We start from the raw sequence: 25067 nt of genomic DNA on the forward strand, positions 1-25067 counted from the left end.
AATATCAGGTCGTGGGTCCATCAGGCTGGTGGGTTCTGGGGGAGACTGTGCAGGGAGGCTGGAGGTTTTTCACAGCGGCTCATGGGGGACAGTGTGTGATGACTCCTGGGATATTAAAGATGCTCATGTGGTGTGCAGACAGCTGCAGTGTGGAGTGGCCCTCAGTAACCAGCAGGTACCAGCCTGGTTTGGTCCTGGTTCTGGACCCATTTGGCTGGATGAGGTGGAGTGTGAGGGGAATGAGATGTCCCTGTGGAGCTGCTCTTCTCCAGGCTGGGGAAAACATGACTGTCAACACAAGGAGGATGTAGGAGTCGTGTGCTCAGGTAAACATGCTGCTGTTTTTTTTTTATTATACTTGAAATGAATATAATGGTTATAGAAATAACCTTTTAACACATTCACATATAAATTCTAATTTGATATTTTAAATTTTTTCTTTTCATTTTCATCTAGAATTTAAAGAGATCAGGTTAACTGAGGGATGTGAAGGTAATGTGGAGGTTTTCTACAATGGATCCTGGGGTAATGTGTGCTGGAACCAGATGGACAGAGACACAGCGAGTCTGATCTGTCAAGAGTTGAACTGTGGAAGATCTGGTGTTTTGTCGGATTCTACAGCAAGAGTTAAATCAGCTCCTAACTGGCTGGATAAAGTTACATGTCGACCACATGATTCCATTTTATGGCAGTGTCCATCTTTACCCTGGGGTCAAAACTACTGTGCTGTCGATGAAGTGGCCAGAATTACTTGTTTAGGTGAGATGATACAGTATTTAAATTATTTAATATGGTCTCAGTAGTCATGTTCTCTTAAATGTGCCACAGTTATTTGGTAAGTAATAATTTTTTTTCTGCAAAACTAAACATTGTTTAATGTTTCATTTTAGTGGAGGAAAGTGATGAGTCTATGAGTCGTCCAACATGTTCAGCATCTCCTCACCAGAGACAGTGTTCAAGTAAGTTTCCTAATACATTAGTTAATGTTTTTTATTGTAAGCCTTTATTTGCATATATATATATATCTGTGCATCACATTATTTGCTGATTTAAAATCAGTGCATTTAAGTTTGCTTTTAAAAATCCATCTTCAGTTTTAGAGTGTATTTTGTTGTGAATGTTGTGCTGAAGCTGGTCTGTTCTGGTTGATGTGTGTGTTTTAGACCATCTTCCTCTCAGACTGAGTGGAGGGGACGGCCGGTGCACTGGGAGGCTGGAGGTGTATCATAAAGCTGTGTGGGGTTCAGTCTGTGATGATCAGTGGGACATCTGTGATGCCCAGGTGGTCTGCAGGCAGCTGGGTTGTGGAGCAGCACTGAGGGCTGATGGGAATTCAGTCTTTGGTGCTGGTGAAGGTGTTGTGTGGATGAACAAAGTCGAGTGCAGAGGGAATGAGATTCACCTGTGGGACTGTCCTCTTTCTCTGAACAACCACACTGATTGCTCCCGCAAGAAGCTTGTTAGACTTAACTGTGAAGGTCATTAAGATAAAAAAAAAAGAAAAAAAGATTGTACTACATTGAGTGCTGAGTACGGTGCCCGTAAGGTGACTTGTTCGGTTTACTTAGTTTTGTTGTGGCCACGACATAATAACTTGTGGGAACATGATAATATGTAGTGGCCACGAGATATTAATTTGTGGGAACGTCATATTAACTCGTGGGAACGTCATATTATGTCGTGGCCACGAGATCATTTTGTCGAGGTAATGACATCCTCATGCTGTGGCCTCAAGATGCTATGTTGAGGGAACAACATCCATTTCTCATGGCCACGACTTCTTATGTTGAGGGAACTACAGTACATGTTTTTCTCGTGGCCACGAGTTTAATGCGTAAAAAAACCTGCGTGACCATAGCAACTCAGGATTATCAGAGATGGATTCATCCATATTTTATTTTGAATTAAGAAATTATTATATTATTTATGCATATAAAAATTATGCATTTACATTATGAAATTTTGTTAATGTCGAGCATTTACAGTATGCTATTATTTATAAAAGTATTCAGAATGTTAAGCAAAGAGATCGAAATTGAAGCAAAAAAAAAAATAATAATAATAGGCTAATAATAATAATAATGTACACATATTACGGGGAAAGACTAGTTAATGGACTTACAAGACTGTAGGATGGATAAAAAAGTTTTTATATTTTATTATGCACTTTATGTAATATTTATTTATGATAAACTTCATTTGAATGCTGACAATCGCATGTAATACAGCCCGGTAGCCAAAACATATGGTTAATATAATAATTACTTAATTCAAGATAAAATATTAATAAATTCATCACTGATAATCCCTATGGTCACACAGGTTTGTTTAGACATTAAACTCGTGGCCACGAGAAAAACATGTCGTTCCCTCAACATAATAAGTCGTGGAAATGGATGTCGTTCCCTCAACATAGCGTCTCGATGCCACGACATAAGGATGTCGTTACCTTGACAAAATGATCTCGTGGCCACGACATAATATGACGTTCCCACGAGTTAATATGATGTTCCCATAAATTAATATCTCGTGGCCACGACATTATCACGTTCCCACTAGTTATTATGTTGTGGCCACTACAAAACTAAGTAAACCGAACAAGTCACCTTACAGACACTGTAGTTGAGTGTTTAATCAGTCATTTGCATGATTATTTTGGTGTTTTGACAGACTTATCAGATGTGTCAGTGTCCACTGCTCCTGCCACAATATCATCAGGTTCTCCCCCAGTGCATTCAACATCAGTCTCTCCTTCACAAACTCCTCCACCAGAGTCTCTCTCAGTGCTTGTGATTGTTCTGGGAGTTGTGTTCTTACTGCTCTTAGTGCCACTGCTTATACTGATTCAGCAGAACAGAGTGATGAGGAGAGGTAGGAGAGATCCAGAGACTGTCATATTGTGTCTTATTCAGTGTGTGATCAGTCATGTGTTGTGAACTGACAGCAGGTTTGTCTGTCTACATTCACAGCTCTCTCCGACTGGTACACAGGACTACACAGGACTCAGTCGCAAACTGAGCCAGTTTATGAGGAAATTTATTATAGACACAATCAATTACCTCATAGAGGTGAGGCACCATGAGATAATGTAACTGCATCTGTGGATTGATTCAAAGGTCTCTACACAGTGCTTACTTATCTTCAATTGCTCGCACATTACTAATTAAGTTGATTTGAAAAAGCCAACTCACTGACATCTGATTTAAACTTCTTCTTCTTCTTCTTCTTCTTTTTCCTTGACTCAATTATAAAATGTATCTCCTCCTACACTTTTAAAGCTATAACCACCAAACTCAGACCCGACCTGCAACTCCTGCTTATGGTTGTCATAAACCAGTCTATGAGCCCAAAAAGTCTATAACAACCAAACTCAGACCCGACCTGCAACTCCTGCTTATGGTTGTCATAAACCACTCTATGAGCCCAAAAAGTCTATAACCACCAAACTCAGACCCGACCTCCAACTCCTGCTTATGGTTGTCATAAACCAGTCTTATGAGCCCAAAAAGTCCAATAGACTTTCATTGATGGGGTGAAAGCTTTTATACAATGAGACTTATGGTGTATTTAAGCTGTCTACTCCCAAAGCAAAGCTTAACACATTCCTACTGAAAATACAGATAAAACCAGCCTAAGCTGTTTGGTTGCTTTGGCTGGTCTCCCAAGCTGGTTTTAAATTGGTTTTGGCCACTGGTTTTGGCCACTGTTTTAACAATTCAGATTGGTCTTAGCATTTTATAATGAATCAACTAGTTTTAGCTGGATTAGCATTGAAACATGCAAGCAACATGCTAGTAACTTGCTAATCATGTTAACAACATGCTAGTCATTTGTTAATCATGCTGGAAACATGCTAGAGACATGCTAGTTACTTGCTAATCATGCTAATGACATGCTGGCCACTTGGTAGTCATGCAAGCAACATGCTAGTCACATGCTAATCAACCTATCTCATGTCAGTTACTTGCTTATCATGCTTACAACATGCTAGTCACTTGTTAATCATGTTAAAACATGGTAGTCACTTGCTAATTATGCTAACAACATGTCAGTGACATGCTAGTCACTTGCTAATAATGTTAACAACATGCTAGAAACTTGTTAACGACAGGCTAGTCACTTGTTAATCATGCTAGCAACATGCTAGTCACTTGCTAATCATGCTCTAAACATGCTAATGACATGCTAGTCACTTACTAATTATGATGGAAACATGCTAATGACATGCTAGTCAATTGCTAGCAACATGCTAGTCACTTGCTAATCATTTGTTAATCATGCTACCAACATGCTAGCCACTTGCTAATCATACTAACAACATGCTAATGATATGCTAGTCACTTGCTATTAATTCTGGAAACATGCTAGCAACATGCTAGTAACTTGTTAATCATACTAATGTTATGTTATTCACTTGTTAGGTGTGCTAGCAACATGTTATCCACTTGTTAATCATGCTAGCAGCATGTTAATATCTTGTTAATCATGTTAGCAACATGCCAGTCACTTGATAATCATGTTAACAACATGCTAATCACTTGTAAATCATGCTAGCAACATGCTAGTCACTTATTAATCCTGCTAACAAACATGCTCAAGACATGGTAGCCATTTGTTAATCATGCTAACAAAATGTTAACGACATGTTAGTCACTTACTAGTCATGCTATCAACATGCTAGTCACTTATTAATCATGCTATCAAAATGCTAGTCACTTGCTAATCATGGTAACAAACATCACTGTTTAATCATGCTAACAACATGATAGCGACATGCTAAACACTTGCTAATCATGCGAACAACATGCTAGAAACGTGCTAATGACATGTAAACAACATGTTAATTACTTGCTAATAATGTCCCCAAATGCCATCGTCATGCTAATCATGATGGAAACACGCTAGTGACATGCTAGTAAATTGCTAATCATGTTAGGGACATTACTAGTCACTTGCTAATCATGCTAGCAACATGCTAGTTTACTATTTCTTATCTATTTATCTATCTGTCTATTTTTCTATTTTCTGATAGATTGTATTGTCTTCAAAACTTTAAATCTACTTTAAATGAGTTAAAACTGAAAACCCTCAAACTTTTAAAACTACTTCAAACTTTCTGGCTAGGCTTTTTCAAGCCAAAGTTTGCCTACATCTAGTTTTCCTTACAATGTTAAAGTCAGCTTGGCACCTTATACTTATATAAGGATCAGGTTGTTGATCTTAACTTCCAAAATAGCTTGCAAAGTTGAATCCTTCAAAGATAACATTTTGAAAAAAAACAAAAACAAAAAAAACTGTTTAATTGTTCTGCTCTCCTTTAACAGGGAGCCTCATCACTGAAGACACTGATGAGCTTCTCTCAGGTTAGAGAGGTGATTTACAAACTCAGTTAATAAATGTAAACTATGAAATTATATAGTATATATACATATTATTTTGATTTTAAAGAGAGGGTGAATGAGATCACTCCAGGAATCTATGAGGATATCTTCACTGGTGGACCAATACCAGATTGTGAAACAGGTGCTGATGCTTTTCTGTACTTTACTTGTATTTCTTTCTCTGTAATTCTATAATGTTCTATATACTGTACATTCAAGTTTGTTTTAAGTGTGATGGCATTGGTTTAATGTTAAATTTGTAGATGACACACCAGAGGGATATTATGATGTCATTACTAGTGGACAGAACTATGATACTGAAAAAGGTGATTTTGCTCATGAATTTTTACTCCCTACTACTTTAAGGTGAAGGCCAGTTATTATTTAAATGAATCAGATATGTAATAGCTTATAATGTGTGTGTGTGTGTGTGCGTGCGTGCGTGCGTGTGTGTATTGTGTGTGTGTGTGTAGTGGACACACCAGATAATTATGATGATGTCATCATTAATGGAGAGTGCTCTCAATGTGCAAAAGGTGAGACACACATAACTTGTTTTTAATCATCTACATTTGTTCTATGGTATATTGAATGTGTTTATACCTTTAATGAATCACTATGGCTTTATCAGGTGTAATCTAACAATCTGTCATGAGGGGACAGGGGTCTATGATATGACACAATATCAAGATAAAATGTATTATAAAAAATGTATTATCTTTTTTTGTACATGTGTAAAGAGGGAGATCAGGAGGAATATGATGATGTGTGGAGTATCACTGAAGATGTGAGAAACCTGTTAGGTAACCCTTTTGTCTTTTGATTCCTACATTTATTAAATATATTAAGTATTATATATTAAGAATAAAATAGCCTGTCAAAAGTTCAGACACACCTCATTCTTTATTAGGGCCTATTTTAATACACAAAACATTGAAATAATTATATTGGTAATTAACTAAGTTAAATTACGAATAATGATGCAATCATAACATTAAACATATTTTTCTTTTTTTTCTTTTTTTTTATTAAATGCAGACTATGATGATGTGGGGGAGGAGTCAAACTGTGAGTGAGGGGCCATTTGACTCAGTGGCCACACCCACTGCCTCTGTTTATTTCATTTTATTTCATCAAGCATTCATGATCAACCTAAAATAAGATGTTTGCATAAATGTTAATTAGTGACTATGTTGTAGTGTAAAACAACAGCAATAATACAATAATTACAGTACATGTCTCTTCCAAAAAAATATGTGTGTAATTAACACTTACTCAAACAGCATTTTTACAAATTACACCAATCCTGATTCCTGAATTGTTCCGAATATAGCTGAAATGTTAAATGAAATGTATATATTTTTTTCTGTTAACTCAGAATTGTTAAATATAAATAAAATAAGTTCAAACCTTATTATGCAGTAGTGATGCTCCCAGGTATTTGTCCCACCCTGCAATTAAAGTAAATTTCTTGACCCGCTCCAACCTGAGATGACCTGCACATCACTAGTATGCAGTCTAAAGTGCTATAGCAGAGGTGGTGAACTCCAGTCCTGGAAAGCCATGTACTGGCACTACATTTTAGCCCCCACTGGATCCCCCACCATCACTGGGTAGAGTACTGTCAATTTGACAATGCCTGTATGACATTGTATCAGAGCACTGTCAATTGCTACCAGATTGTTGCATGCAAAGATTGCATTTGGAGTATGCAAAACACCATTAGATCAATGGGTTCTATCAGTACTTTGAAAAAGTAACGCTGTATTTTTTATTTGCCGTGCAATAAAGCTAAGTTCAAAGGCCAATATAACATACTTATACAGTAAAAAGTGCACAAAATGAGTATTTTGTTAAGGCAATATTTGTGAAAGTCAAGAAATTAGTCCAAAAGGTGTGCGTTTTTGCGCCAACGCATTGTTAAAGGATCAGTGTGTTGTGTAATATTCCCATATGAAAGTTTTATGGACAATTAAAAATCTATATTGTTATAGTAAATTGGGTAGCCTACCTAGGGGGCGTCAAAATGACTAGAAATGTCCCTGGTGACATGAAATATGTATATTTAGTTATACGCTATTGGCTGTTCATGCTGGTTTTTATTTGTTAATGCCATTGACTTGGACATGATGACTGATGATCTGAATTTTTTTTTTCTAAACAGACAAAATAAAAGTCTTTAAATCAGTTTAGATTAATCCATGACTTTCAGTTGTGTGATTTCAGTCTCCTGCTGGTGTCAAAGTGAACAACAGGTAATAACTTACTTTCTGTGGATTTCACTGCCACCTCGTGGAGACATATGAAATGCAGTAATAGAAACTTTAAAGCAAAGGTTCGCATGCAACTTGATTAGAACAAGTCTAAAGTAACGAAAGTTTTTTAAATTCGCCCAACCTGTAGGCAGAGGTAACCCAACTTGTAGCTGCTGAAACCACCTTATTTCAATCCCTTTTTTTTTTCATTAATTTGATAACTGAAGACATTCTCTTTGTGCTAATCTAGAAATAACATGGTGAAAGAGAGCACACCAGATAATGATGTCATTACCGCTTTTCTGTAGATGGCATCAGCACAGAATATACTGTAGCTCTACAGAGTGGAGTTCAGACATTGCTTATAAATATCACTGAAAGGAGAAAATATATGTACTGTATGTAGTTATTTATTTACCAGAGAAGGCCAGTTCGCTGAGAGTTCTCCATTGTGGCAAGCATTGTATTTGCACTTTCTTCTAATAGCCAGTAGGTTCTAAGTAGCTACACAACTTTGACTTGATGGCCAAATCTCTGGTCGACATTGTAGAATACTCCAAATGTGTTGTACAGATTGCTTTAGCAGAAATGGAGCACACAGACTCTCTCTACTGGTCACAAAAGGAACAACATGCTTGTCTTTACAGAATGACATCCTGTTTTTGTTTTTTTCAGGGCCATCTGAAGCCACGTTTGTGGAATTAGGTAAATTTCATATTAGTTAGAGAAATTATGGAAGATGGAAGGTTTCACAAAATGTTATGCTCTTTTCTTAACTTCCTTAATGCCATTTTACAATTTTATAAATTTTAGAGAGCTGAGTTTAATGTCATGCTAACACATGATTGTTTTTAGGACACTTAGTTATCAGTGCTTTTATCTCGTCTCTGCAGGTGCTAGGCTGTGATGCTGTAAATAAACTGGAGTGTCTCCTGTAAGTCTCTCTCTCTCTATATGTATACACTGTGTGTGTGTGTGTGTGTGTGTGTGTGTGCGTGCACGCATGTGCTTCCCCTCTGTGGGTGTCTTGATGTGTCGAGAGGAGGAGTTCATCAGCACTGATGTACAGTATATATACAGTATATGGAAAAAATCTGAAAAGCCTCCTCTGATTTGTCACTGAAGTTGTTTGATGATTTCCTCTGTAGTGTCTAATAAGGTAATAGCGGGTGTGATTGGAGGGTGTTGGAACCCTTTCTATCTCATTAAGGAGACTGAGAGGTTGTCTGTACTTCTGTATCATCAGTGTGGAGAAGCTTGCACTGTTGAGTTAATCATGCTGAAGATGATGAGGAGATGCCTGACACTCATTTTACTGTCTTCAGTTGTAATGCTCATCACAGCTGGTAAGTACATAAGGATTATGATAATTTCTGAAAATGTCTCAAATGATCAGAGTATTGTGTTTCTTTTTATTTCTTAAAAGTGGTGAAAGTTGTAAATCTCTGACAGACATGTTTTAGTTTGAATGAGTCCTATGAACATTTACCAAAGTAAAACTGTATTGCTTACTCGTGATGCAGCAGCATAAACAATACATTATTACATGTCGATGTCGAAATTTACGACAATACAAGACAAGATATTTTAACCTCTTACACAATACCAGATTTAATAATCGACATTATTGCATGTCGATATCACAAGAAAATTTACGACAAAACAAGACAAGATATTTTAACCTGTTACACAATACCAGGTTTAATAGCAAGAGATATACAAGATTAAAATATATAAATAATTTAAATAATAAATTATTATTATTATTTAAAGAAAGATGATTTTGACACTTAAGTTTAAACCTAAATGTTCCCTTAAATATAAAAACTGTAGTTGCTCTTTAAACTCACTGACTCTCTCGTCCCTTCATCTTTTTCTCATTTGTTACTGCTAAATATTTAGTTGTGAATTTGAGGTTGGTTGGTGGTAACAGTCGCTGTGCTGGTGGAGTGGAGGTTCTTCACAGAGGTCAGTGGGGAACAGTGTGTGATGATTTCTGGGATTTGGCTGATGCAGCAGTGGTGTGTAGAGAGCTGGACTGTGGAGAACCTGTAGATGCTCTGGGTGATGCTCATTTTGGATCAGGATCAGGACCAATCTGGATGAGTTATGTCATGTGTACTGGATCAGAATCTACACTGAAGAACTGTGGATCATCAGGATGGGGTAAAAGTAGATGTGATCATTCTAAAGATAATGGAGTCATCTGCTCAGGTAATATATTTTCCATATTATAATTCATATCTATGTAAGATTTTTGTGCTTCTACACTACAGTGGTCTTTAAAGAAGTACATTTTAATTGAAAAGTTCCATGTATTTTTTTCAAAGGCTATAATTAAAATTTTCTATAAGCCATGATTTTTGTTGATGTTGGTTGTCTTAGAAGTCAGGTTGGTTGGAGGTTCTCGCTGCTCTGGGAGGTTAGAAATCCTTCATAATCAAACATGGATGTCAGTGTGCGACGCTGTCTTTGACCAGCAGGATGCAGAGGTTGTGTGTAGAGAGCTGGACTGTGGGGCTCCTGTACAGGTGCTGGGAGCAGCTGTTTTTGACAAAGGAGATGCTCAGATGTGGACACAAGAGATTCAGTGCAGAGGAAATGAGTCTCAGATTCATCTCTGTCCAACATCACCATCAGTCAAAAGCAGATGTTTCTATGAGCACACTATTGACTTAACGTGTTCTGGTAGGAATTCAAAATGCAACAGCAGTTTTATTTCATTGTAAGATATTTTCTATCTCTCACACTTTTTCTCTCTCTTTCACATACATAGACAGTGTGAATGTGAGGTTGGTTGGTGGTCACAGTCGCTGTGCTGGTCGAGTGGAGGTTCTTCATAGAGGTCAGTGGGGAACAGTGTGTGGTGCTGGTTGGGATTTGACTGATGCTGCAGTGGTGTGTAGAGAGCTGGACTGTGGAGAACCTGTAGATGCTCTATTTGTTGCTCGTTTGGAACCTGGATCAGGACCGTTTTCAATGAAAAATGTTGTGTGCACTGGATCTGAGTCCACACTTAAGAAATGTGGATTGATCCAATCAAGTTATCCTGATGTGTGTCTTAATAAGAATGCTCATGTAATTTGTTCAGGTAAGCTAAAAACCCTGTCTTTATTATACAGAACAATTTCACAAGAAGTAGAATTTTCTCAGTGAAGGCCTTTTTGGGCTAGAGAAGGAGGTGTTGTTGATATTTATATGTTTTCATATTAAATTTATTTTATTTCATTAGATCAAAGAAAATATTATTTATGATATATGATTCAGAATTTAAATTCCCTATTTTAAATGTTGTTGTTTTTTAGAAGTCAGGCTGGTTGGAGGTTCTCGCTCATCTGGGATTATGCTTCATAATCAGACCTGGGATTTACAAAAGATTCAGTGCAGAGGAAATGAATCTCAGATTCACCTCTGTCCAATATCGCCATCACATGAAAACAACTGTTCTCATGTTGGACTAGTGTGTGCAGGTTTGAACCTTTTTTAAATGAACTAAAATCCTAAATTAAGTCCCCAAACTATGAACTAAATATTGAATTGTCGCATTAGTTTTTTTTCCCCTTTGTGTGGTGCTTTTTTATTCATCATTTTTATTCTTTGTCTATTTTTTTCCTAATCTGTCCCTACTTATTACATAGATATTATGAGAGTGAAGTTGGTTGGTGGTAACAGTCGCTGTTCTGGTAGAGTGGAGGTGTTTCACAGAGGTCAGTGGGGGACAGTGTGTGATATTGGTTGGGATATGGCTGATGCTGCAGTGGTGTGTAGAGAGCTGGACTGTGGAGAACCTGTAGATGCTCTGGGTGATGCTCATTTTGGACCAGGATCAGGACCAATCTGGATAAATCGCTCAACATGTATTGGATCAGAGTCTACACTGAAGAACTGTGGGTCAGTAGAATGGGGTATTTATGATTGCGATCATACTAAAGATGCGGGAGTTATCTGCTCAGGTAATCTGTACCAAACCCTGCCCTGTGTTTACATCACTAATAATCCTCCTGTTTTAAAGCCAGTTTACCCCAAAAATTTTGTTTTTCTAAATCTATACAACTTAACATTGAACATTTTATGTATATTACTACTTCAGGCCTCAAGCTTACTAAAAGATCCAGTTGCTCTGGGAGGGTAGAGATCCTTCATAATCAGACGTGGATGTCAGTGTGTGACGCTGTCTTTGACCAGCAGGATGCAGAGGTTGTGTGTAGAGAGCTGGACTGTGGGGCTCCTGTACAGGTGCTGGGAGCAGCTGCTTTTGACAAAGGAGACGCTCAGATGTGGACACAAGAGATTCAGTGCAGAGGAAATGAGTCTCAGATTCACCTCTGTCCAACAACACCATCACATGAAAACAACTGTTCACATGACAACTACCAGGGGATGCTATGTGCTGGTAAGAGTTAAAATACTATAATAATAATATTTATTAAAGGTACAAAATGTAAGTTTTCGTCGCTAGAGGGTGCATATTCGAAACAAACAAGAAACAAGGCGTAGTTTGATGATGATGATGCGATTGAGTGTGGAATCATGGGATTTGTCGTCTTCATTCCCACAGCCGATGCAATCCGACGACACTCTGGCAGAAATCATGTTCATCGATGAGCTAATGTATTAAACACTTATTAAAGACACATTAGTATGAAGCTGGTGGGGCTAAAAGTTGTGGAAGCGAAACGAGGCCACTGGAATGATTGCTAATGAAGGATGAGCGCGATACACGGCTCAGCAGAAGAGCTTTTATTATGCCACAGTCGACCGCTTTGGCTTCTTCCAGTCAAGCGTAGGCTATGTAAAACAGCGATGTTTATACTAGATTAGGGTGACCAGACATCCCCGTTTTGCAGGGACAGTCCTAGTTTTTGAGTCCTGTCCCTGTTGGGGTATTTACTTTATTCATGTAAAATGTAAACTTATCTGATTACTTGTACTTTTACTTGATTACATTTCTAAAGAAAAAAATGTCTCAGGTTGCGCATGAACCATGGCTCCCTGAGAATGGGGAACGAGACGCTGCATCCTCTAGAGGGTGCTATGGGAACGCTGTCAGGATGGCCGGTGTCTGAAGCATGAATGAATGATATAAAAGGGCACCTGTAGAACACATCATCCTCTTTTTTGTCTGAAGAGACACAGGCATGATGCCGAAGCATGGCACAGAGATGCAGTGTCTCGTTCCCTATTCTCAGGGAACCAAGGTTCCATGTGTAACCTGAGACATTCCCTTTCGAAAGGGAACTCCACGCTGCATCCTCTAGAGGACGCTATGGGAACAGTATACTAACGCCGCCATGCTGAGGGATAAGTGCAGAGGTAATTTTTTCCCCAAGTCAGGACTTGAGGAATAGCATCCCTGCTAGTGAAACCGCTAGGCTTTAAGGCAGGCTCAAGCTCTAATCATCATAGACTAACTCACCTGCCAGAGTCTGGAGCTCTAAGAGTCGAGGTCTCATCATAACAACTTTTAAACCTGGAGGAGACCTAGTTACACTCAATGCCAGAGGCAGGTAGTGAGGCTCAAATAAAAAGAGCTTACTACTCACATTACTGCCTAAGCAGAGCTCTGGGGAGTGGAGGCTTCAGCAAAATAAGTCTCTAAACTGAGAGGAAATCTGCCTGCCCAACCCTGGTATGGGAGCTCTAAAGAATAGAGGTCTCAGCATAACGACTCTCTAGAACGAGAGGAGACCTGACTGCACTCAAAGCGCTAAGTAAGCGAGGCTCACAAAAAACCGTGAGGACAGAAGGAGGCTAACTAGGTACTAGTGCCAGCCCCAGATGCCTTCTTTTCCCCCTGAGCTGTAGTCCGGAACCATCCCTTTAGCTCCTTCCTTTTGTTTCTACACTCACGTCTTCTCTGCAACCGACTCCTCCTAGGAGGAGGACCGTGAGTAGCCACACTAGCCACCTGGCCCTGTCTCCGACCTGCAGACCAAGATGGGCCAGGTCCCTCCTTATGCTTGGGCGCAGATGTAGACCTGCGTGGTATAAACGATTACATATGTGCCGAACAATTCAGAGGGTGAAACCGGAGTATCAAGAAGAAACTGTTTTTCTTTCTCCCCGATGTCCGCCAGGTTCACCCCAAGGGGCAAGGAACTCGACCGGAAGTTGAAGTCGGGTGGGGGCTGCCATCTTTTAGCAGAACTTCACTTGCGTTAGCATTCCCATTGACTCCCATTCATTTTGGCGTCACTTTGACAGCAAATAACTTTACATCTGAGGCGTTTAAAGACTCTGTTTGTCCATTATTTATTTCTAAAGATACACGACAATGTATAAAGGGCTCCATTACCTTCTATGTTACATTATGGCCCCGTATAAACAGTTTTTGTAAAAAATAGGCTAACGATTGCGTCATAACCACTCGGCTCTCTGTCGCATTACCGTACAGACAGGTGGAGAAGCTCGCAGGCAATTAACTTAATAAGGCGTACTGGCGTTACATTTTAAAATACTATTCAAAATAATTAATCAGAATACTTACTCCTGCTCACTCACGACAAAGAACTCCCCGCTCAAGCTCGCCGTCTCTGCAAGATTAACGATGGCAGTTTGCACGCACAGCTACTAGAACATTTACATCTGGCAGACAGGTTGCTGACGTCGTCAAGCTTCGTTTGAGTCTGCGCGTCAGAAACGGAAGTGCTAAAAAACGCTAAAACCGGGCTTCATTTGTCTCAATTGAGTTCCAATGGGGTCGCTGTGTCCATTTCTTTTACTGTCTATGGTTCACCCACAGGTGCCTCTCAGTGGCCACCATTGCCGGCATTGATCTACCAATCACGGCAGCTGTCTGCTTAGTGGCCCTGAGGGCCAGGTCTGTGGTGTGGCACAACTCCGCTACCGCCTGGTCTAGGTCCTTCAGCAAGTCAGCCTGGTATGCCTGCAGTACCAGCATTGTATTCAAGGCAGCACCCACCTGACCTACTGCCGCGTGTGCCCTATCATTCAGGCAAGATGTTTATTTTAGTGGCCTGGATGGCAGGGCCATAGCCTTCAATGTAGATGTTACCCAATTTGAGAGATAGCTCGCAAGCATATCTTCGATAGGGGGCATCGACGCATATCCATGCTCTCACGTCCCCTCGATGTTAGCATGACTGACACTGATGGATACGGACTGAATATGGTTTTTCCCAAGCCTTCTTGATCTCATAATGAAGATCAGAAAAGAATGGGAGGCTTTTGGTGGCTGGAGGATTATGTCCAGTAAGAAACCGCTCATCAAGCTTGCTGTGAGTGGCTTCCTCTGTGTCGTGCTTCCACTGTAGATCTAACCTAGCAGTACCACACTCCATAACTTCCAGCATTTCCACATACACGGAGCAGGCTGGCTGAGAAAGCTCGGAAAAATCCTTTTCACCTTCTTCAGCCAAATCCTCCTCACATTGGCTAGAAGTCAACAGAGCCCTTCCTGCTGGATCAGAAGATGTGAAAGACAGCACATCTTCTTCCAGCAGTTCACCATCGTCAGCCCGTGGCGAGTGTGGGAGATTAACTCTGCACATCTTCTTCCAGCAGTTCACCCTTGTCAGCCTGCGGCGAATTTGGGAGATTAACTCCGCCCTCAAACTCGTCAACGATCCCCATCTGCTATACCCACGATCTCAGTCACCTCACTGCCTCGGCAGTGACAAGACCTGAGCCATGGGGGGCAAATGTTTGTCCCAATTGCCTCAAAAAAAAGGAACAAATGAGACAGGAGCTTCCTCAATGAGAACTGCTCGCAACAAACGCACTCTGTCCCCCCGAGAGCAGAGCGCATGAGCTCCTCGCCCAAACACATAACACAAAGTCGTGTTCATCCTCCGGTCTCTAATATCGCTGACACGGACCTGCACAGGCTTCCTCATGCCAATGTCAAGTTCATTGTTGTTATTTCATTCAGGCTTTAGACACTGGCCACGCTGACAAAGTTCCCATGGCACACTCTAGAAGACACAGCATGGAGTTCCCTTTCGAAAGTGAACTGTATTTTTTACACCATACTCAAGAAGTACTCATTTATTTATTTATTTATTTTTAATTTTTACTTTAGCACATTATATATGGTAAACCAAAACTCAAAAGTGCTTATGATATGCAAGAACCAATGAGGTTTGTTTTCAATCATCAAGCACACACATTTCAGCTTCAGTTATAACTTTAACCCGGTAAATTTCTGGCATCAAATCTATCTATCTATCTATCTATCTATCTATCTATCTATCTATATATAAATATTGTTCATTTTGATATATTTGTAAGCTGTAGTATATTGGCTGAATGCACAAAAGTGTGCAAATACTATCAGTTATGAGAATTGAAATACAATTAATGTTTTTGTATAGGGATGACAGCTTTTTAAAATTAAATTTTACAAATATCCAAAACTTGTTTAAATTAGCCTTGTATTTTATATTAATTATAAATCATGTTTAGTGATGTTTTTACCAAGTAGTTGACTTTTTACACCCCATGCTTTTTGCGATAGTTACTATTTTTCAGTGTGATTTTTGGTGAATAGTATTAAAAGAAACTAGGGTACGTTTGATCCTCAAACACAATTATGATATTAATGTTTGGAACCCACAACAATAAAATTAAACATAAATAAATAAAAACCTAAAAACATATTGTCCCCGTTTTTAAATTTGTAGATAATGACAAGTGAGATTTCAGTGATATTTTGTCAAGGTTTTGGCAAGGGAGGAACTCAAGTGCAGACAGGATTCTCAACACAAAGGGTTTATTTACAAAAAGGGGAAAACAAAACCCACGAGGGGGAAAACACGGAGTAAGGTAAAGACTAAATAACTAAACAGGACTGGGCTGACAAGATGAACAAGGACTCTAAATACTAACTATAAACAAAGACTCACGGTAAGGAAAACACTCACATGTAGGAACAATCACAGTGTGGAACAATCTCAAAGGGATCACATATGAGGTACAATCACATAAGTAGAACACACAATGAACCGACGCAGGACAGAGCACACTAGGAGATCTAAATAGGGGGAACAATTAAGCCACGACAGGTGACACAGATAGGACAATCACGACAAGACTAGGATAACAAGGGGGGCGGGGCAAGGGAATGAGACAACACAAGCACATGGCCTAAAGACAAGGCCATGTTCTAGTACACAAAACACGGGTCTGCCATGATCCTGCCTCAAGACTAGGAAAAATCAAGGACACGAGGGCAGAATCATGACAATTTTGACCACTGAAATAGGAAATGTCCCTATTTTTTTGAAACCTTGGTCACCTTATACTTGATACATTTGAATTATGCATGATTTATTGTAGGTGTTACATGTATTATAATTGTAAGTACATTTAGCATGTGTATCAAGGACACCTTGTTAAAGTGTTACTTACACAACTATAAATTTATGTTATAATTATTGAAGTTGCATGTGCTCTTTATTATATCCAACAAAGAAGAATGAACAAAGAAGAAGAATGAATAACAGAACTGTAGTGACACAACTACATGGCAATACAACAGTGACACCTATTGGCAAATTACTATATTACAACACTCCCACTTAATTTTACAATAGGACTAAGCCATTTCTTAGTAAATTATATTAACAAAAAAAAATCTTATGCCATGTTATACCGGTTTACATCGTAACATATTTAACACTAAACACATTCTAGCCCTTTTAAGATCAGACTAAACAGAATTAAATGAAACAAAGTCCAATCTCACTCCTAAGATACTCAAACTTCTGCCTCACCAATGGCTTGGTCAAGATGTCATCTGTGGGACAATATTGCAGTTGTATTTGTCCATTCTGCACACATTCACGAATGTAATGATAGCGAATGTCAATGTGCTTGGTTCTTGAATGATCAACTGGATTCTTTGCGATTGCAATGGCTCCTTGGTTGTCCTCCAGGATGACCACAGGAGTAGCATCCATTCCAAGATCACTCAGTAGTCGTCTAAGCCAGGTACATTCCTGAGCTGCTTGGCTAAGTGCAACATACTCAGCCTTCGCTGTTGAAAGAGCAACAGTTGACTGTTTCTTGCTGAGCCAACTCACCGCTCCTCCACCCAGTAAGAACACATTTCCGGTTGTAGAGCGACGATCGTCCTGGTCTCCTGCATCAGTTCTCTCATGTCCTTCATCTTGTAGCGCTTCTTAAGAGCGAGTTTCAGCTCTTCCATGCTTTTCATCGACTCTGTGATCAGAATTAGATCATCAACATACACAGCTAATATCTCCAGCTCCTGTCGAGATCTCACGAACACACATGGGTCTGATGTACTCTGTTTGAATCCAATGTTCTTCATGAACTCTGTGAAAGTTTTGCTCCAGCAGCGAGGGGACTGCTTCAGTCCATATATTGACTTCTTCAGCTTGCACACCAAACTTTCCTCTCCTGGTCTGATGTATCCCTCTGGTTGCTCCATATAGATTTCCTCATCCAGGTGTCCATTTAGAAATGCGGTTACCACATCCATCTGATGCACATGCATGTTATTCTGGACGGCAAAGGACAGCAACGTACGAATTGAGCTAAAACGTACCACGGGTGAAAAAGTTTCATCGTAGTCAGCACCATACTTCTGTGAGTAACCCTTAGCCACAAGTCTGCACTTGTATCTCTCCACTCGTCCGTCACTATGATGCTTGACTTTAAACATCCATCTCGATCCTATGGTTTTCCGATCCTTTGGTAGTTTCACTAAATCCCATGTCTTATTTTCCAGCAGTGATTCATATTCCAAGTCAGCCGCCTCCTGCCATTCCTTTGCATTTGGACTCATCATTGCCTCTTTCAGTGTGCTTGGTTCTGCAACACAACAAAAAGTAGCATAATGATCAACAGTCACCAGGTCGGCAAACTCATCATAGCCATATCTCTTAGGTGGTTTTCTGATTCTGCCACCTTCTCTAGTAGTTTCATCGACAGTAGCATCGACTGGTGTTCTCTCGTCAGTTTTCATGATAACTTCATTCTCCGAACAAGAAATATCCACTTCTTGTTTCAAGTCAAAATCTGACTCGTTGAAGATCACATCCCGACGAATTAGAATCCTTCTTTTTTCTTCGTCGAACAAGCGATAGCGCTTGGCATTGTTGGCATATCCCACGAAACGAAGCTTCACAGCCTTTTTGTCCAGTTTTCTTCTTTCAATGTCTGGGACATGTGCATAAGCTACGCAACCAAACACTTTCATGTGACTCACATTTGGCTGTTTGTCGCACCATTTCTGGTAGGGCGTCACTTGTTTCAGAACAGATGTGGGGAGTCTGTTCTGTATGTAAGCTGCGGTTGCTACAGCCTCTGCCCAGTAAGACTTTGTTAATTTAGCGTGAGAGAGCATGGTTCTCGCTGCTTCAATTAATGTCCTATTTTTTCTTTCTGCAACACCATTTTGCTGAGGTGTGTGAGGTACAGTTGTCTCATGGTGGATACCTTGAGCCTTCAAGTATTCTTGAAATTCTTTGGATGTGTATTTCCCACCATTATCCGTTCTGAGTCTTGCTATTTTCTGTCCGCACTCATTGGATATTATTTTCACAAATTCCTTGAATTTGCAAAGAACTTCACTCTTCTGTTTTCATAAAGTACACCTTGCAACATCTAGAATAGTCATCAATAAAAGTCACAAAGTACTTTGATCCACCTATAGATTCAGTCTGCATGGGGCCACAGACGTCACTATGAACCAACTGTAGTTTACGTTTGGAACGGATTTCTCCCACTGGCTTATGTGGCTTTCTAGACAGCTTGCCTTCCACACATGCTTCACAGAATGGAACTTCTTTCTCTGCAGGATAGTCCACTCCATTGTAACAACAATGAGTTTTACATAGTAATTAACTCAAATGATATATAGGGAATTCGAATAATTAATCAGGAATATGATTAATATAGCTCTCAGGTGACAGTTACATTTAATTTTATTGATTATGAAAAATAGCTCAATTGCCTATACTAATAACTAATCACAGGGCACTGTAACTTACTCATTAATATGTCAATATGCCATTCTTCATATCAATTATTGTGATATCTCTTACTGTAAATTACTGCAAATCAAACGTGGTTTGTCCAGCAAACCAGATTGACCTATCAATTTCCAATAACGTTATCACTTTTTATAATTGAAGGAAAAATATTCTCTGGCCATGAAAACATTATCCTATCATTATGATAATTTTAGTTTCTAAATTTAAAGCTTGTAGCTAAAGACCAAAACATTTCAGTGACTCGTAATGTGAGTGGGGTGGAGTCCAAGCCAATCATTTATATATGGGTTTTTAATAATTCAACTAGTAATACATCAAACTACAAATCACACAGAGTAAATATGCGTACGAAAATACAGACAATAAACATTTACAAGACATAACGGAATCCAAATAAAAGAGAGAGAGAGAGAGAGAGAGAGCGAGAGAGAGAGAATGGAGAAAGCGAGAGAGATCACAGAATAAGCTCAGGTATGAAAATCAGTCAGTAACCTTTTTGGAAGCCAACAACGATCAGATCATAGCAACACTTTAAAGCAGCATTTAAATCTCCATAGAAAACGATACTTGCATGGCCCAGTGGGTGAGCGTGGTACCGGCGACGCACGTGTGATGTCACGTGGTCCTTTGAAAACTGCGCGCGTGGGCCGGAGGCCGTGTGACGCACGTGCAAGCTGCGCTGGATCTTGGCGTGAGCGTGGAGTCACGTGGTCCTTTGTTGCAAAGAGATGTTCGTTCATCTTCGCGCGGTGTTTGAAAGGTTCAACAAACAATGTTCCAGAATTCGTCTTCCTTGTGTGGCGAGGCGAATAGTTGAATAAACTTAGTAAAGAAAAGAAAAGAAAACAACGAAAATGAAAGTTTCCAAATGAGCCATGAAAATGGCTTTCTTCTCCTCAGTCCGTGTGCTGAGGGGGGAGGAGAAAATGAGCGCGGCCCGAAAACCAAGAACAAGAGAAAAGAACTAGGCGGGCCTTGTTCGGTCGACTCTTATAGATTGAGATGTTCACGCCCCTTTTCACGTGAACCACCCAATGAACATCCGCGATCTGAAGCGGCGGGAAAGTTCCTTTGTCTCTGGAACCAACCCCCTGGATGATTTAGGACTTGTCAGATTTCGTAAAGGGATTATTCTAGCAAGTTTGTAATTCAGATTACATACATTTTTCATTACTTTGCTCTAGATAAATGGGTTTGTCAGAACATGACGATCACAACGATACTAAACATATGTATAAATGATCAAAACATGAAGTTACATTCAAATGCAGAATTACACATATTTAAAGATTTGATTAACACATGATAACACTGCAGATCGTCCCAATTTATAGGGGAAACCTCTAATGTACCGCAAAAACAATACTATACACATTAAGACTACATTTGAGTATATTTTATCATTCTTTTGTAAGGACTAGGTTTCCTGTCCTGTGGTCCTGTGTGGTCGTAGAATTTTACGAGCTGCCCAGGAGTGTGGGGGTTGCAGAACATTTCTTTTTGAGAAAGTATAAGAATGAAGTCAAGCATTTCCACTCATAAGTCAGCACTTTAACCATTTACCCAGGATTAACCATTTTATGCAATACACAAACATTCAAAATACATATTAATAAAGGACTTACAAAAGTAAGGAACAAAAAGAAAGGTTTCTTTTTGTGTGTGTTAAGGAATTTGGTGGGGGGTTTTCAGGTTTCCTTTGAGGCTCGCATGGGTATCGTAAAATAATTTAAGTCCAGCCAGGCTGGCGCCAGGCCAGGCCAGGGTTTATTTGTAAAACAGAATTTAACCCATGAATCGCTGACCTGCATATCTGTTACATCTCCCCCTTTCGTCAGATGAAGTCCCTGTGTGGACATCATCGGACGGCAAATCATCAGGATGGGCAGATGACAGGTGAATCGTGATGGTCATGTAGCAGGTGGGTCATGATGGCAGGTGGTTCCTGAAGCTGAGGACTCAGCTTGATGAGGTTCGGTGTTGTCTTTGACCTGGCACCCCCTTTCCGGGGATTCCATCGGAGACCTCCAGCCACAGTTGTCGTGAGCTTGGCTGTAGAGGTTTGCATCTCGTTGAGTATCCTGTATAGGATGAAGGTTACGCCAAGAGTCAGGGCGGGACCAATGACGGTGGAGATGCACCGTGCAGTGTCGGCAGCAGTCCAGGCTCGGACCGCAGATGACGGGTTCAGAACGGGCTGTCGAGACAGTGCCTGGAGGGCTGTGTCGACGGGAGTGATGTCAATGCGTTGGGTGGTATCCTTCAGTACTTGGTCAAGCAGGTTGGCACGGGTGGCGGTGTCATGCTGGTCGTAGGTCAGCGTAGCTGAGCGCACAGGAGTGTTGACGAGCCATTTGTTACCCACAATCTCTGCTTGTGTTTCTGTGACTTGTGTAAGAGGCTTGGCTTCGGCAGGGCAGCGCGTATCACTGACCCAGGGTTGCAGCTCGCAGATTCCTTCAGAGTTGTGTCTGAGGAAGGGTTTGCGTCGGCAGAGATAATGAATGTCTTTGGACAAAGTACACATGTGCATGTTTGGGGCCAGGTACAGTTGTGTGTCGCTGTCGTGGTAGGCCACCACATTTGGAATGTGTGTCTTGGTGTGGGTGTTGCTTTTCCAAAACCTGACACTGACAATGTCTTTAGGTCCGTAGACTTGGCTTGACTCGCTGATGGGTTGGTTCAGGAGCACATTCACTTCTCTCTGTTTGGGGTTGACGTGCCGAAGGAAGGCGCTATCCAGAGAGTTGGCCAGGTGTATTTGTAGCAGGTCAGCTGGCATGGCGATGGCGTAAGACAGCACAGGTGACACAAGGCTTAAAGGTGTCATGTATGGTGGGGTTTTACTCGTGGTTAGGCTGTCATTGGAGGAGCTAACCTCCCACAGCATGTCTGTTGTTAACGCTGTAAACAGCTGAGTCTGGGTAAAGTTCTTCTGGAAGACAGTAAACAGTGGTTTCAAGGAGTTTACGGTCTGGTTCGCTGCATTGACACTGGACATAACAATGTTAAACATTCTGGCGGCAGCAGCGGCTCTAAGCAAAACTCCCGGGAACTGTTTTGGAGCGGTGGTGGCGTCCACTTAACTCCATTTGTGTGACAGTCACTTTCTCATGTTGGCTGAACATGTGTTTGACATCGGCCTCAGTGTGAGTGAGGGAGTCCTCTCTCCATCGGAACCTTGTACAGCTGTACCGCTGTTCCGTGACAGTGCTGGGGTAGTGTGCCCTGTCATCGGTGATCAGGAGTCTCAGCGGTTTTTCTCGGTGGCAGCTGTCCTCTCTTTGGCTGACAGCACGGCACGGCAAACCACAGCAGCATCCTGGTACAGATAATAGGGAGAGAGAGAGAGAAAGGGGAGAAAGAAACAAACGAGGGCTGTCTTTGGTTGGACAGGGCAGCCTCTTTGCTTAGTGGGCGGCGACTGGGTTTAGCTCGCCCTCGCCATGTTTTGCCACATCTTGCTGCTGGCATGACGCTTGCTTCAGTGTTTTGTCAGTGGCTCTGGTGCTGCGTGGTGCAGCACATGCTGCGTCATGGAAATATATTGGCATTATCCCCCTTTTGCTCCGTGGCATTACAAGCCCTGGCATTGTGATGTCAGACGGTGCACAACCCACAATATTGTTCTGTGCACGCAGCATGATTTGTGTATCATGCAGTGGTCTGGGGCTTTGGTTGTCAGTGACTGTAGACTGGTTGCCAGGGTGGATGGAGGGGTATGAGAGGTGGTAAAGCAAAGTCATTATCGAGGTTTCAGAAGCCCGCATGTCCGCTATGTTGGTCTGTGTAGACAACGGAACCAGCGTAAGCGATTCTGATGTAGGCAGTTTAGCTAGTAAAGTTCTTATGCTGTGTGTAATCACTTCAACCTTGAATGTGGGTGGGTGGGTTGGGAGTGACCACAGAATGTTGTTTCGTGTGCCAGTTTTGGCAAGGGTGTCAGTGTGATCTTTAAAGTCCTTGTCTAGACTTGGTAGCTTCGAGTGTCCTTTTGCCTTCCAGTACACGATCACATTGTGTGTTTTTGTGATGTTATCACATTGCTGGAACAGGTGTTGGTGTTTGACATGCTTGTTGTTTGCAAGTGTGAGTCCGAGTTCCACACATTCAGGTGAGGATTGGAAGAAACCCAGCGTGTGGTGTAAGGTTTGAACACATTGCAGGTTAAGCCGAACAGCGACCCCTTTGGTGTAAGCTGGTACCACCGTACCATGTATGTTGTCTAGGGTACAGAGGCATGAACTTGAGCTTGTCGTAAGGGTGTTGTACTCATGGCTGGCTGCTGGGGTTCCCGTGACCTCTGTGACCTGACCGTCTGGCTCTGTGGGAATTAAAGGTTCTCGCACTTGAGCAAAGTCTTTTAGCTGTTTGAAGTTCAGAAAGGGTCAAAGTGTTCTAGCAGGTCTTTGTCGATGAGAAATGTATGAGTGTTCATTGGTGGGACATACATTGGACGTATAAGACTCATCAGAACGATTGTCAGGTGAATGGAAACAACCTGTTCAAACTGGATGTCATTCTGTCTGTACGCCTGTACATTCAGTTCATAAGTTTGAGGTGTAAGAGTTCGATCTTGTCTCTTAGCTTCAAATTGGAGTCTTTTGAAAAGGTGAGATGGGATCACCGTCAGGTTAAATCCTGTGTCGATCAGGTCTTCCCTGCTGACTCCTTTTCGGTCCACCCCTTTTTGACCAGGCTGCCCAGGAATGTTGGCATCAGGGCAGGTGTGACGATCGGTGGGTGGTGAGGACCGGTCTTGTGTAGCTCGCTGCGAAGGCAGGTAGTCAAAACAGCATTTTCTGGTACCTTGTGTTTGTGGTACCTGGTGTGAGGACCTGTGCTGTCTCGTTCAGGGTGTGCAGCTGTCGGCTGTGGAGCTTGGGTGATGCTGTCACTTTGTGCTGCGACGGTTAGCTCTGTGGTCTGTAGATGACAGGCAGTGTTCTGGGTGCTTGGCTCATCTTCCTTGTGAGTTTTCATGTGAAGAAGCTCTTTCAGCACCCTCAGGATCTCTGCTGTCTCAGACGTGGCTGCACTGTGTTTTTCTGACCTGGGCTCAGGGTTGAGCTTACCAGTGTCGTGTCGAGAGTGGTTCCACTGCCGGCTGTTGGGGCTTTGTGTCCTGGCTGGTAGGAATCGCTCGCTCTGGTGCGTTGGATGAGCACCACCACGATTGTGTTGCCCTCTGCTGGCTTGGAACGGTATTGACTCTCTGTGAAAATGTATGTGACTGTGGTGTTGTAGGGCGCCATCTAGGGATAACTCCAAGCAGTGTTCAGAGACAGAGATTTTGGGGTTTTTCACAGTCTTTTCACAAATAGTCTTTTGCTTGGTGCAAGCTTTGTGGCTAAGTTCCGTAACTCTTGTGTAGTCCTGTTACGTGGACACGCTGGGACTCTGAGATGAAAACTCCAACTGGCATGTAGGTTTAGGGGGAACAGAGTTTT

The 25067-nt window shown here is 41.1% G+C and overlaps 2 long non-coding RNA genes across 2 annotated transcripts; both read left to right on the forward strand.

The window, feature by feature from the left end:
• Window positions 1-5319: 5319 nt before the first annotated feature.
• Window positions 5320-5707, forward strand: LOC113085620 (uncharacterized). The gene is made up of 3 exons (XR_003284335.1): window positions 5320-5363; window positions 5449-5523; window positions 5645-5707. It is a non-coding gene; the product is annotated as an uncharacterized LOC113085620 (long non-coding RNA).
• Window positions 5708-5876: 169 nt separating this feature from the next.
• Window positions 5877-6537, forward strand: LOC113085619 (uncharacterized). Its single transcript, XR_003284334.1, has 3 exons — window positions 5877-5917; window positions 6122-6184; window positions 6420-6537. It is a non-coding gene; the product is annotated as an uncharacterized LOC113085619 (long non-coding RNA).
• Window positions 6538-25067: the final 18530 nt, after the last annotated feature.

Source organism: Carassius auratus, unplaced genomic scaffold (genome assembly GCF_003368295.1).
Source record: "Carassius auratus strain Wakin unplaced genomic scaffold, ASM336829v1 scaf_tig00042057, whole genome shotgun sequence".
Lineage (NCBI taxonomy): Eukaryota > Metazoa > Chordata > Actinopteri > Cypriniformes > Cyprinidae > Carassius > Carassius auratus.